The sequence below is a fragment of the Podarcis erhardii genome, assembly GCF_964252035.2.
Source record: "Podarcis erhardii genome assembly, chromosome: 3".
Taxonomy (NCBI): domain Eukaryota; kingdom Metazoa; phylum Chordata; class Lepidosauria; order Squamata; family Lacertidae; genus Podarcis; species Podarcis erhardii.
In genome coordinates, this window is record NC_138507.1 from 31372919 (window position 1) to 31389109 (window position 16191).

A 16191-nucleotide genomic window follows, 5' to 3' on the forward strand; every position below is an offset into this window, starting at 1 on the left:
TGAGAAATGAAATAAAGCGGCATAGATTTGGGCAAGGGAATAAAGTTTCCACAGATGTTTAGAGTACACACTGTAGGGTGTTTGTGTGTGACTTTTTAAAATAATGATGCACCCAGGGCCTTAAACTGCAACTGGTTTTGTGATGACAGGATTCTGCATAAATGTTGATGCCTCTCTCCCATCACTGAAAGTGAGGGTGTTAAAATACTTTTGGCAAGCCTATGTGCCCTTTCCTGTGACTAAGCCCCATTGAACACAGTGGGGCCACTGAATCAACTTGCATAGGACTGCAATGCATGGTTGCAGTCCCTCTGCACAGCTAGTTAGTTACCTGTGCAAATAATCCTGCAGATCTGCTTCTGCAGTGTTCCCTGTACACTAATGCTGCCCTCTGCAATACTTAGCACTGACCTTTTTCTGTTGAGCGTCAGGAGTTGGGAGCTGGTGACTTGCCCGCTTTTCTGGAGGCCAGATCCATTCTCGAAAGAAAAAAATATGTACTGTAGTATTTGATGCTCATTGCTCCGAGTGGGAGAACTTCCACGATTTCTGCTGGTTAGTCCTCTGCCTTCGGTTAGCTTAAGGGGTTTGTGGACCTCTGCAGCTTTGATCTCCTGCATATTACCCAGCCATTGTACAACTACAGTACTAGCACTGTGTGTTGCTATATTCTTCTCTGCCTGCACAAGAATACTCTACAGGGAGGCAGAGGTAGGTGAGTACATTTCAGACAATAGCTGTTCATTATTTATAGTTCCACGTTTGACAAAGCTGTAAATAGATTGGGGCTGAGTTTGCTCAAAAGTCAAACCCAGTGTATACAAACCTGATTTGGTTACATTTATAAGGCTGGGAAATGTATCCCAACACTAGAGGGAAAGCTTATTCATTTGTTTCCCTGTCAAATCCTTATTACGGTTTGTTTAGCATTACACTCTGGTGCGGACAAGGAAGCCGGGAACGTAAAGATAATAAAATATTCTGCAATCCAGTGCCCCATACATTCCAATTGTATTCAGTACCAACCTGCATATTTTGTAGGGATAAAATCTATTGTGGATGATAGTATTTTATTTTATTTTTGAAGATAATAGTAATGCGCGCACACACACACTCTCAAACAGAGCAGAGAAGAGAACATTGAAATTCCTGAATCCATTCACTCCCTCTTTTATGCAATATTGCTTGGGGGGTTTTTTGATACTGACAAGCATCCTAGGAAGTCTTATTTTAACACTGTATCTTTGGTTGCCCAATGGCTAGCTTCCTGGACTGTTGTTATAGAAGTGAACAGTGGATGTGCTGGGGAGGGGGGGAGGTCAGCACTGAGCATCTGTGGGGAGAGGTTAAAATTACTCTAATGCCGTCTGTGTAAGTGGTTTTCATATAGTCTGATGAAGTTGTGAAAAGAAAACTAAGAGTGGGAGTTTTTTAAAAGCTTCTGACCTCCACACATCCCACAGAGTTAAATGGGGCAGATCTGTTGATTCATACACGCATGTGGCTTCATGACAGCAACACACAACTGACTTGCATGGGCGAATGAGCCATTGCAGATTCGAAAATGTGTCGCTGTGGTATCTCCAACACAAATGTTTTTTCAATTTTGAGTGAGCAGAGATGCACCGGTTACTTAGCCGACATGCGAACTACATTTGGCAACAGAGTACATGAAAGGACTATCACAGCATTGTGTTTGAGGTGATACTAATATCTTATTTTTGGCATTTTATCTGCATTTTATTTTGGCATTCTTTCTGCGATGGCTCCTCACACATGCAATTGTCACTGGATTCAGCCACCTTCTGCCTGAGTGTGCACATGTGAACCAGGCCTTGCTCCCTGATGAGTGTGCAAAAACTTGAAGATGGGAAAACTCTTTATCTCCTGCCCCCATTAATGTGTGACTGTCATCGACTGGGGTTGGTTGAGCCAGCTATGTCCTGGGATAGCTGTTGTGTGCTTAAACTGAGAAGTATTTCTGGATGTCACAGAGGATAGACAGATATCTGCTGGAATGCTGTGCTTCTTGCTGTCCTGAATCAAGCAGGATATTAGACTAGATGGCTGGCAAGCATCACCCTCGAACTCTATGACAGCCACTGGGGGACAGCAATGATCTTATGATAAAGATCAGCAGAAGCCTTCCCATTCCATATCATTTTAGGAAGATAGGAAGGTGTCTCTTTTACTTAGCAGGATCCCTGGTCTGTGTATCTCAGTGTTGTCTACTGGGACAGCCACAGCTCCCCAGGTTTTCAGATGGGTATCGCCCTGCTGTACCAGCTGGAGATTACCATCTGCATGCACAGCAGATGTTCTGAGCTGCATCCCTCAGGTGGCCTTGAAACAGAAAGCATGCATGCTGTGAGTTATTGAACTGTTGCAGCTTGGTAGCGGTCTAGTACCTTCCTCCCTCTGAGTAGAAATATCTGTATGGTTGCATGAGGTTGCTGCAGTACCACACACTGTCGTTTTTCCAATAGAGAGTGGTGGGTTTGCTGTATATTAGGCTGTTCTCCAGCTAGGTTCGTAGGGTTTCAGCTTTCAGCCCTAGGAATCTTCTGATGGAGCTTCTAAGTAATTGCTGGAAAGAACGTTTGTGTAAATGTGGCGAGGATCAGAAGTGTGTATTGTGCATTTCATGCATGCTGTCTTACGTGGTGATGTTGATCACAGCCTGCTAGCATTTTGAACAAGTGGGACCTGCATCAATGAGCTGTGCCAAACTCCTCCCCCCCTTTTAATTTTAATTAAGTTTTCAAATGTGCATTTCCAGCATCAAATATCCACCATTGTAATAATACATTCACTGACTTTCTTTCTTTCCCCTTCCATGGTTCTTTCAATTTCCCCATAATCTCTGCTTATTCTGATAAAACCATTTGGTTTAGTTTCCTCCCTTAAGTGGAATGACTTTCACTTGCACAACAGGACTTTGCCCCTCTCTTCCTTCTACACCCATTAAAATCAGTGTGGCTATAGAAGTTAAGTCTATTGGTTTCAGTGGGTCTACTCTGAGTACGACTCAGATATTGCTCAATATAATAATTATAATAATTTATAATAATCTATATGTTGCCCATCTGACTGGGTTGACCCAGTCACTATATTAATAATGAGGTCCTCCAGATGTTGTTAAACTACAACTGCTCATCGTTGACACTTGCCCGTACTGACTAGGGATGAGTTGGAGTCCAGCCCTATCTGGAGGGCCACAGATTCCCCACTTTTGCCATATATCCCAACATTTTGTCCACAGCTTTGTTGGTGTGTGTGTGTCGCCAATAAATGGCACAAAGATGTTGGTGATACAAATTGCAACCTCTGTAAAAAAGAAGCAGCAACAGCAAAAAGCCTCTTATTGATATAATGGATTGCAACCATTCATTCCATGGGGGTGGAAGGAAAGTGCTTAATTAATTGGGAGTAATGTTGCATGGGACACAGGTGGCACTGTGAGTTAAACCACAGAGCCTAGGACTTGCCGATCAGAAGGTCAGCGGTTCAAATCCCCATGACTGGGTGAGCTCCTGTTGTTTGGTCCCTGCTCCTGCCAACCTAGCAGTTCGAAAGCATGTCAAAGTGCAAGTAGATAAATAGGTACTGCTGCGGCAGGAAGGTAAACGGCGTTTCCGTGCGCTGCTCTGGTTCGCCAGAAGCGGCTTAGTCATGCTAGCCACATGACCCGGAAGCTGTATGCCGACTCCCTCGGCCAATAAAGCGAGATGAGTGCCGCAACCCCAGAGTCGGCCACAACTGGACCTAATGGTCAGGGGTCCTTTTACCTTTATCTCCCTGCACATCAAACATAATGGCCTTTAGCTTAGAAATAATGTGCCAGCCTTAGTGTATGGGGACAGGGGTGTTGGTTTTTCCAAATGATTGTTTGATTATTCAGGCCCTCTACATGTCTTCCTGGCCACTTGCAAAACAAGGAACTGGATTATTCAGGAGAGCAAGAAATTGGATTGCTGACTCAGCCAGGCAAAGTTAAGCATTGTGAATTGAGCATTAAGATAAGCATTGAGTCTCTGTCAGGGGAAAAGGCATGGTATAAATAAATAAAAATAATTCCATTTATCGCAACAGCCCTAAATTTTCCCACTGAAATGAAACTTTGTTTAACTTTGGCTGGATCATGCCTTAGGTTGGTTAGTTGATTAAATTATATTTTGTTGAATTTTATTTCTTTGAAGAAAGCAACACTAAGAGAATGATCATGCTCTAAATTTGCAATTCTTCCATATGCAAGGTATTAAAATTAATTTCTAGATATGGCAGCTCCTTGGATTTGAATTTCCCATTTTTAAGTAAAGTTTCAGTGCCACTGGAGATCTTTACAAGGCTTTCTTATTAATGGGATTAAAAATAAAAAAGTCACATCAGTAAAAATTTAAGATTGCTTGTTTTAAAATATTTCATTTTCAAACCATATCTGGAGGGTGACCATAAACTTAAGCTATTCAGGGAATTGTTTACTGAACCAGATCTTTGTTAAAAATAAAAATCTCTGCCTTTATTATCTGTCAAATACAGTCAGTGGATATAAGTCTATAGTGATGCAGAAAGAAACTTCAGTCTGTCACTTCATAGGAATCAATAAGGTTATTGCAGCCTTGGAAGGCAATAACTGGTGAAGGCTTCTTTCTCTCCTGCTACAAAGATCTTTTTTTGAGGGGGGTGGGCGTTCTTTTTAGCACATGCTGCTTGAAACCTAATAGCACTGCTACTGGAACAAACTCTTGTGGATTCTGCTGCCTCCTGGACTGTTGGTTTTTAGAGCCTAACAAGCAAAAAGCCCTTTCACAGGTCGCAAAATTAGCACAAAGCTGTTTCTTTCTTGCTAATTAAGGAGCTGACTCTTGACTATGGTGATCCAGTCTTATTCAAAGATCTCTTAACGGGGTTGTGTAGCTTAATAGGGTAAGTGGCCCTCTTAAGCGGCTCATTTTCTCTCTGTCTGCACTGCCTCAAAGCCCTGTGTTTTATTTATTTAACTGTGTTTATATGCTGCTTAATAATAATAATAATAATAATAATAATAATAATAATAAATCTTGAAGTTAAAAACAAATAAAATTGCACGTTCATGGAGGCTAGCCTAAACACATTTGTTCTTAGCAGGCATCAGAAACTCTCTTTTATAAAAACAAAAAACAATTTTATTAAAGGTTTTCAACCTAATATACCATAAAATTCAAACTAAACTGAAAAGAAAAATAATAAACAGTATATTAAACAGAAAAAACTAGAGAGAAAAAGAAAGTTCAATGCATTAATAATAACCTTCATAAAACACAAAATTATAAATATATCTATGTAGCCCTTGGCCACTATTTTACCTTCACAAATTCAGGGAGTTGAATTCTCCCACTCCCCACCTAAGAGAGTTTTGCCTTCCTCGGTCTCCCACCCTGATAAAAAACCTGCCTCTCATATAGCCTCCATCCTCTTCTCTCTTTATCTTCTCTCTTTATCTTCTCGCTGTATCTTTATTTTTCACAAATATAATTTTTTACATGAGAAACTCATGTCCTTCAGGAGTCTTATCTTTTTAAAAAATCAGCCGGGGGGATGTGAAATGGGCAATGGATAACTTTTGGCAAAATGCCGAAAGAAAGAAAAAAATATTGTTTTGTTGTCCTTCAACATACCTGAAGGAGCGTCTCCACCCCCGTCGTTCAACCTGGACATTGAGGTCCTCCTCTGAGGGCCTTCTGGTGGTTCCCTCACTGCGAGAAGTGAAGTTACAGGGAACCAGGCAGAGGGCCTTCTCGGTAGTGGTGCCTGCCCTGTGGAACACTCTCCCACCAGGTGCCAAGGAGATAAATAATTAGACAACCTTTAGAAGACATCTGAAGGCAGATGGGAAGTTTTTAATGTTTGATGTCTTATCATGTTTTTCATATTCTGTTGGGAGCTGCCCAGAGTGGCTGGGGAAAGCAGCCAGATGGGTGGGGTATAAATAATAAATTATTATTATCATTATATTTGAAAATTAAAATGGGGGTGAGGGCAGATATGAAATAGTTTCAGTGCTCGGTTGGTACAAAATCCTGGTATTTAACTTGCCAGGGGCAGGGGGAGGCAGAATCAGAAGAATGTGTAAAATAGGCCATGTAACGACTAAACAACAACAAAAATACAAGAGCATCTGTTTAGTAAATGGGTAAAATCACTCAATTCACATATGGTGTTATCTATTATGGTGATACTCAAAGTGGTGGTCCATGGAATGGTGCTATTCTGTGGGCCATCAGCTGCTGGTCCCCAATGATTCTGCCACATATCTGGTTGGATGAGATGCTTCAAGGACCAAATATACTTCTGGCTCCTGGAGAGCTGCTGGTCCACTACTGGTCTACCAGGGGGAGAAATTGCTCTCCTAGGTGAGCCACAATCCTTGAACTCCCAACTTTTAATCTTCTTGTTAACAAAAACAAGTTTCTAGCCCCTTTGGAGCTTATTATTCTGCCCATAGGTGGCAGACGCGGCATAGGTGGCACACATGGGTGGCGCTGTAGGGATGCGGGTGGCGCTGTGGGTAAAACCTCGGTGCCTAGGACTTGCCGATCGTATGGTCGGCGGTTTGAATCCCCGCGGCGGGGTGAGCTTTCGGTCCCAGCTCCTGCCCACCTAGCAGTTCGAAAGCACCCCTAAGTGCAAGTAGATAAATAGGTACCGCTTTATAGCGGGAAGGTAAACGGCGTTTCCGTGTGCTGCGCTGGTGCAGGCTCGCCAGAGCAGCTTCGTCACGCTGGCCACATGACCCAGAAGTGTCTCCGGACAGCGCTGGCCCCCAGCCTCTTAAGTGAGATGCACAACCCCAGAGTCGGACACAACTGGCCCGTACAGGCAGGGGTACCTTTACCTTTACCTTTTATTCTGCCCATTTATTTTATGAGTGATTAGTGTTTTTGCAAATGAACAAAGTCCTAGCAAAGTGAGGAAAGCAGATAGAGCTAGGAAGACCAAGCAAAGGTGGATGTCCATGTTCCCACCACATGTTTATCATTCACTGCTTGCAACTCTAAGAAGCCATCACAAAACCATACCCAAGGCAGAGTTTTCACACAACCTGAAACACATTCCTTTTCAACGGGGGTCATTCACATGTTCAAAATGCAAGCCATGTGTCTTCAAGTGGTGCCCATATATGTGTGGATTGGTGTCAGTGTTTTGAAGTGGCATGCAGACAAACCTCCCCTATTCCTGTAAATCGTGGTTTTCCAAACTTGGGTCCTCAACTGTTTTTGGACTACAATTCCCATCATCCCTGACCACTGGTCCTGCTAGTTAGGGATGATGGGAGTTGTAGTTCAAAATCAGCTGGAGACCCAAGTTTGGGAAGGCCTGTTAAATGGAAGGGCAGCTACAAGCACACATTTGCTCCCTTCTGTTAAGCTGCATGAGAGACCCTCTTAAGGCAGGGGTGCTCTCCAAAATACGCATTTAGAATGCAAATAGATCCAGCTCGAAATATTTTCTAGGTGGTCACCACACTCAGAGTCTAAAAATAATGTTCAACACCAGATTAGCTCACACCCTTGATTTCCTCCCCCTCCCTCCCTCCTTCTGGTATGTGTGTGGGAGAATCATAGCATACTTGTTTTAAACTGGTCTCTGCTTGTTTTGCGAAGTGTTTAGGAATTTTCATATACCTTGCAGATATGGGTTGATGCACGGGAGACCCACTTTTTAAAGGAAGAGTTGAACTTGAGAGTCTTGCAGGCTGGGGTGGGTTCTGTGCCTTTAATAGCTGTTTGACAAGCAGAAATTCAGCCAGCTAAAGCTTGTTTAACGCTGCATCTCCATGCCAACAAAATGTTGGTTTCTGCCTGCTGTGTACCAATTATTATTTTTAATTGTAAAAAGTCAGCCCCTGATGGAGGAAGTAATCTGAATATACCCCCCTTGTCTTATCAATCTATTATTGTCTCCTTGCCCCTTCTAGTTAGTACAGTGCAGTGCAGTGGTACCTCAGGTTACATACGCTTCAGGTTACATAAGCTTCAGGTTACAGACTCTGCTAACCCAGAAATAGTGCTTCAGGTTAAGAACTTTGCTTCAGGATGAGAACAGAAATCGTGCTCTGGCGACGCGGTGGCAGCAGGAGGCCCCATTAGCTAAAGTGGTGCTTCAGGTTAAGAACAGTTTCAGGTTAAGAATGGCCCTCTGGAACGAATGAAGTACTTAACCCCAGGTACCACTGTACTAGGAAAGAATGCACACAGGTTATTTGAAGAGAGACCACCCAAAGGTGAATGATCACCCATGGCCAAATTTCCAGAATAGCATGGGGGGGGGGAGCCTTCTAATAATGCACCATTTACTGATGTCTTCAGTCAAGCTTAGAAGAACATTATGGGAATAGTCCATCTTGAAATTAATAATTATTGGTTTGGAAATGGTAGGTAAGAGATTAGGGTTGCAAGCATTATTGCTGACAGCTTCTCTGCACTTCCAATTATGCTTTGTAGCCCTTGATGTCAATCCAGCTACAGCTAGTCGTGACAGAGGGCATGTTACCATTAGCAGATTGAAATGCTGCGAGGTTGTTTCCTCCCACTGTGTTTTCAAGTTGCTGTCTTCCATTGCTGTTCACTGGATCATCGAAACTACTATATTTACTTGGTTGGGGGCAATTTGCTCTCTTCTAGCTGTTTATTTTAAAATTGTAGAACAACAACAACAACAATAATGTTATTATTTGTATGCCGCCCATCAGACTCGGTTTCCCCAGCAACTCTGGGTGACTCCCCACAGAATATTTAAAACATGATAAAAAATCAAACATTAAAAACCTCCCTAAACAAAGCTGCCTTCAGATGTATTCTAAAAGTCAAATAGCTGTTTATTTCCTTGACATCTGATGAGAGGGCGTTCCACAGGGCGGGTGCCACTACCGAAAAGGCCCTCTGCCTGGTTCCCTGTAACATTACTTCTCACAGTGAGGGAACCACCAGAAGGCCCTAGGAGCTGGACCTCAGTGTCTGGGCTGAATGATGGGGGTGGAGATGCTCCTTCAGGTATACAGGGCTGAGGCCATTTAGGGTTTAAAGGTCAACACCAACACTTTGAAATGTGCTTAGAAAAATACTGGGAGCCAATGTGAAGAGTATGTGACACTCTTCACATAAACAGTTCCAAGTAGCTAACAAAGTCATAAAATAAAAAACTCACAACAAAATAAGATATTCTTCTTAAAAGCAGATATCAACCACACAAAGCTCTGCTTGCATGCAGCGGTGGGTTGCAGTGCACCCACCTTCCAGTAGACAACTCTGTACTTCTTGGAGTTTTGAATGTATCTGTTGTATTTGACTGCTTTTAATAATCTTATGTGTAAATTGCCTTGAGGTGGCTGTTTAGCAAGTGATTAATAAATGGATGATGATGATTCCCCCACCATCCAGGACCAAGGACAGCACACATGGAAGACCAGTCAAATCATCAGCAGTGGTGCTGATTTGCATGAGAAGGCTGCTGTATTCCTCTCCCCTCCTTCTGCACACTTTTGGTGGGTAGATACTGGGCTCTCTTGCTTGATATAGTTTTCTTGTGATGGGGCTTCAGCAGCTTTGGAGCTATGCAGGTTGTGGTAGCCTGTTTCTGCATGCATAGAGAGGCAGGGCATCATCTGTGGAAACAGAGAGGTCATTTCTGCTTCTTATTCTGCAGATGGGAAGCTGCATTGAGTTAATGACTTGCCTGTGGCCAGAACCAAGGATCTGACTGCCTATAAACAAAAGCACAAGACTTCCAGTGCGTTAGTACTAAAGCCATCTGGAGGAACAATATGCCATTGTTTAAAATATTAAGACCACAATCTGCAAAGGTGTAAAAATGATGGGATAGAAGATAATTAATCCAGATGCATGCCCAACCAGAAATGCTTTCTTTTGCTTATGACAACTCAGGTGTGAACATTTCTCCCTTCCTGTAGTTCAAGAAGGTAAAGGTAAAGGACCCCTGGATGGTTAAGTCCAGTCAAAGGTGACTATGGGGTTGTGGTGCTCATCTTGCTTTCAGGCTGAGGGAGCTGGCATTTGTCCACATACAGCTTTCCAGGTCATGTGGCCAGTATGACTAAACCGCTTCTGGCACAATGGAACACCGTGACGGAAACCAGAGTGCATAGAAATGCCATTTACCTTCCCGCTGTAGTGGTATCTATTTATCTCCTTGCCCTGGCATGCTTTCAAACTGCTAGGTTGGCAGGAGCTGGGACAGAGCAATGGGAGCTCACCCCGTCACAAGGATTTGAACTGCCGACCTTCTGATAGGCAATCCCAAGAGGCTCAGTGGTTTAGACCACAGCACCGCTGGCATCCCTGACTGTAGTTCAATAAACCGCACCTGACATGATCCGTACACTGGAGATACATGGAGATGGGAGGAGGCAGTCCAGTTTTCATTGGAAAAGCAGATTGGGAAACAGGGTGAAGGGAAAGGATTAGATATCAAGGAGGTAAGTAACTATACAACCTTTAGAAGACATCTGAAGACAGCCCTGTATAGGGAAGTTCTTGATGTTTGGTGTTTGATTAGGTTTTTATATATGCTGGAAGCCACCTGGAGTGGCTTGGGCAACCCAGTCAGATGTGTGGGGTACAAATACAAAAACAACAACAATTTAAATGCTCCCCCAGTTCTATTTTAAAGCGGATGGGGTGCTTTAAAGTGGGGAAAGGGGTAGTCAGGTGACCCAATCACATAGATTCCCTAATTTTGTTATGTGGCTCGGCCCCAAGAGAGAGAATTAAACTTTATGCCTTTGAATAACAGCATTTATGGTTTAAAGCATGTCAGGACAAACATTGTATTTAAGTCCTTTGCACCTCTGTGGTTTGATGCCAGAGGTTTTCCCAGAGAGTGTGGCAAGGGGGAAAAAGGGGGGGGGGAGAGAAAACTTCTCTGACCCACGTCTAGAAATCCTAAAACAACCAGAAGTGTGGATAATCCCTTTGTGGCTATGGATTGGTTTAGCCCTCTTTTTGGGACAATGATTCTATTAGGAGATGTGCAGGTTTCCCAAGGACCATTCAAACAACTGGAAACACAAATGGAGAGACTCCAACTCCCATCATCCCCGAGCAGAATGGCAAATGTTTGTGATGATGGAAGTTGGGGTCCAACAACATCGGGGGAGAGGTTCCCACTTCCTGACTTAAAGGGAGAGGTGTGGGACATACAGGAAAAATCTCAGGCTTCGTTTTGACCAGATGCCACTTAGGCTAAGCCTTGAAACCTGTTTTCAGAACCAGGTCATAACAGTAGACTGACTACATGCAGAATACTTTTTTCTATAGGTAATTACAGTCGCTTTTCTCCCCATAATATTTGGGTTTTAGGGAGTGGAGTTTCCCAATCAGAAGGCATAGCCTGCTAGACTGGCTGGCCAACTAACTCAGCACCTCTCTTTTTAGAACTTAAATGCAGGGTCTCAACTGCAGTGCACTAAACTTGAAGGTGGAAACCTGGAGCACGCAAGGCAGATGATTAGAACTCAAAGATAATGGATTATCCCATTTATTTATCTGGATGAGCGACCTGAGTGATTTAAGACTTCCAAGTCCTTGAACAATGTTTTTGGCGAATTACACCTGATGGTGATGAGTTTACAATCTTGAGATTTCTTGTTCAATAAATTATTATTGTGGGGAATAGTTCCAATAACAAGGACTTTCTTTTTTTATATATATATATATATATATATATATATATATATATATATATAATTAAGTTTCAGCATTTTTAACATGTACAGTCAAAACACAATTTCGTCTTTTCTCTTATTTTTGCTGATTTTCCACCCTTTTTACCCATGGAGTTGTTGTTTCTCCTCTTCTGCTGCACCCTATCTTCCATCTATCAAATCATAACCAGAATATTATAATCTAATGATGTCTGTTGCTCATAGCTCAGTAACAAGGACTTTCTATTGCATAGGTGGTGCCCCTCACAGTGGGACTTCTTTAACTTTGCATGTTGAATTCCAGTTCTTCCTGTTTGCTACAATGGATATGCTCAGAGGCTTCCCCACTCTCTACAGAGAAAGAGGCAATTCTCTGGGTCCAATGCTATCCTCTCTACAAAGTATATAGGGATGTCTGTATCACTGAAGGGTGCTCTGCATGCAAAGCAGTGCTCCCTGATTCCACAAAGGATGTTAACCCTAAAAAAACCCACCCATCAATAATAAAAGTGATAGGTTGTTGTTGTTTTTTAAAGCCAATTATTTCAGGGGGTGCCATTGACAGTGCTGTAGAACACCCTTCTTCTTTAATATGTATACTTAAATGTGTGACACTGTGGGATTTATGCTTTCCTAACTGAAAGTAACACTGCACATCAATCTGGCTTTCTGGAAATATCAGTCCCACTTATCTCTCATTTTAATTTCTGCAACCATTTGTTTATCTCAGCCAGGGCACTTGGATAAATGAGTCTATAAGATGCCCTCCTATGTTAGGAATTCCATTTTTTAATTTTTACACTTTTGGAGTGGATGAAAAGAGGCCCACATATTAAGTTAACTCAGGAGTCACACTAATACCTTGCATTGGTATTTTAGGGAAAAGGCGAGTAAGGGGTAACCTGGTGGAAGTTTGTAAAATTATGCATAACCTAGAAAAAATAGAGAACATTTCCCTCCCCCCTCCCTCTCTCTTAACAGTAGGACTTGTGGGCACCCTGATGAAGCTGAACTACTTTGAAAACTGCTGTAACCTTATAGCTAAGACAATTTCTAAGGCTCTGAAAATGCAGAGGTGATTAAGAAGACCTTAAGCAGTTGTCATTGCAAGCAAAGGCCATGACAATCCAGCCAAACCATTTCACAAGCACTTTCCACACGGGTTCCAATGAGAGAGTTAGCTTTGTGCTTGACTAGCCCACTGAAGTCAAGAAGACTTCAAGGTCCTTAGCTCTGGTTAGTTACATCATACTCAGTATTTGTTGGGAGACGGATTATAGTGTTGGCCTTGCTACCTCCTCAGTCTAGTTTCTGCTTCTGGTGGAGTGTCCTCTTGACTAAGAAGTGTTATTGCACAGATTAGTTAAGAGCTTCTTCAAAAGGAGGCATTTTAGTACTCGTGTGCCAACACACCCAGGCATGAAGTACATGTCTGCTTCATCGAATGTTATTTCTACTCCTGTCTCTTCAAGATACATGTTAAGCACGGCCCTGGTCCTTTCCTAGTCACCGAGGACAGTGAAAGTGGGTCTCAGTGTCCTCTCCAGCAAACTTACAGGAAAACTCTGTGAACTTCAGCTCCTATCATGTGTCTATCTAGCAAACGTGCATTGTTGGTTTGACTACTTTGCAAATAAGCGTTGTTATTTATTCAGTGGTCTGTGTTTGTAGAAGGCATGTGGGCAGGCAGTCTCTGATGGCTGGGGGTCCTCAGCTTCAGCATTATTGCATCAAATGTTGTATCACTCAGCTTGGCTGGGGCCTGAGCAATCTCAAACACAGTAGGCCCCCACACACTGAACAGCATGGCCCGCTTCAGTTCAGGGGTCAGTCACCTTATTGGCTGTGAGGAAGAACTCAAGCCGGGTGGCATAGGAGTCCCATTTCCCTGGGACCATGACATCAAATTCCTTGATGTGGCCCTGGGTGGCCTTGACGTCTGCTCTGAGTGATTTGCCTTGTGGCTGCAGTCAGTGATTTCAGCTCAGCTGAGGTGACAGTTCCCCAGCAGTGATTTCAGCTTGTGGATGCTAGCCAGGGCTACATACCTAGCCTAGCATCCCACCTTCATCACCAATGAGGTATAGGTGGGTTCCTATGAGGCAAGGCACAGTGATAACAGCAAGAACCTTTATTGAACTACACAACGTAGTTGGCTGTCTAAACTTCCAAGCTGTGAATCATGACTCGGAGTTTAAGGGCCAATGGCAGAGGCCCCAATCCTGAAATGTTCTGTGATTGGATATCATGTATTGAATCAGAACACAGGAGCTCAGAATCCTTAGTCCAGACTCAAGGTCAGGCACAGACCACTGAATGCATAACAGGCCTCTCTCTCTCTCTCTCTCTCTCTCTCTCTCTCTCTCTCTTTCTCTCTCTCTCTCTCCAGTTTGCTGCTTTTTCATCTGACTCACATCACTGAACTCTCAACTCTGGCCTTTGTCTTTTTCTAACTACCAGCCAGTTGAAGGAGGGTGGCAAAGCCATTTCCCATCAGGCACAGATCTACTTCCTTTGTTGCCTTAGTAGCCCATCACTTGGGCTATCACCGCACCAGGAATTTGAATGCTATTGCTTATATTTTAGCACTTGCCGGATCCAGGGGTTAGAAGAATCTCTGCATACAGCTACCCCACCCAAACTCATAACATTTTTATATTATTATTAAACATGTATTTATGCACTGCCTATTCCCCTCACAGCACTCAAGGCAGCTTACAACCTTAGCTTCCCTGTTGTTGTTGTTGTTGTTGTTGTTTTTTAAAAAAATCATATTTATAAATTATTTCAATTGTCAATCTGATTGGCTTTTGTGCATAATTTTGTTCTTGCACGGTTTGCCACAGCTTCTAGCTCCTTCGTGTTTCCTCCCCTCTTCATTACCAAATGGCATGTGCACTTGTTTGCATCAGTAGAACACCAAACGAAAAGAATATGAAGCCAGCCATGTATGCAGTCACATCTGACATGGTTTATTTCCCAGTGTTTCTTCGATGCATATGTGCACATTAATAAGAGAGGTGGGGGTAGAGTGGAGAGATACAAATGAACAGGAAGACATAGCAAACCGAGTAGTTCTGGAACTACTTTTAGACATTATCAAACTGAAATTTAGGAGGAGTGGAAGGCTCTGTAGAGTGAAACGTAAAGAAATGAAATGGGTCAACCATCTCATTCCTATTGTCCACTACAATTTTATTTATGTAGGGTTGAAACCAGTAGCTACCCTTGTGCTCATGGAACACATTTTGATCCCACAGAACCCTCCACAAATGGAAGAGGTAAAAAAGGAGGGAAGTAAAGGACTCCTGTCAAACTTGACTCTGGGGTTGCAGCGCTCATCTCGCTTCAGGCCAAGGGAGCCGGCATTTGACTGCAGACAGCTTTCTGGGTCATGTGGCCAGCATGACTAAACCGCTTCTGGTGCAACAGGACACTGTGACGAGTGCCAGAGCGCACAGAAATGTTGTTTACCTTCCCACTGCAGTGGTACCTATTTATCTACTTGTGCTGGTGTGCTTTCAAACTGCTAGGTTGACAGGAGCTGGGACAGAGCAACAGGAGCTCAGCCCATTGCACGGATTTGAACTGTCAACCTTCCAATCAGTTATTTAGACCACAGACTAATTCCCTCTACACCTACACTACCTCCCACCACATTCTGGAGCCTCCAAATACTTTAGACCTGCTATGGGGTGGCTCTTAGGATTGCAAGAAGGAGATCAAATCAGCAGAAATTGCCTCCTCCCCCTCTAGGAGTGCTAGGGCACCATCTGGAACCCACCCTTAGAACTGAACAGTTCTGCTAAGCATAAAATAGCCATGCTCTCCTCAAAATGACTTACAAGGTAACATTCAAGACACAAAAGTAAGAAAGACTAGGGGAGGAAAGAGGAAAAGATGCAAATCTGGAGAATTACATCATGACCAGGTGGCACAACCATTGAAGGAATCGGTTCTCCCAGGAAAGGATCCACTTGGCAAAGCCAATGAAAAGTCTCACCTTTCCATCTGGGAGGTACCAGGTGGAATGGATTAAGGGGTCTTTAATTAGTAAGGCATAACAGTTCACAGGTAATTTATTTACATCTGGAATAAATGTGAGGGGTTTTTTTTGGGGGGGGTGTTGTTGTTGAAAAATCAAATATTATTATCCAAAGCCTTAATGACATGAGTAGTGAATCATACTCCTTTCTTAGTATCTTGAATCACTTTCTTTAATTGTTTGATTATACTGTGACCTTCAATATTTCAGTATTTTATACATCATAATCATCACCATTGTCATCGTAATATTCCTAATTTATAAAGCACCTCAACAACTAGTTGCTATATGAAGTGACAGAATTAAAGGGAACAGCCTATCTTTTTTAAAAAATGCACAAGTTGTTCCTTAAATGGCTCTTTCATGTCAAGAGTCTCTAATTAACCTGGGTCTCTCTTTTTTCCTCCCTTTTAATAAACATCAGTCTCCAATTAGTCTCTTGCTT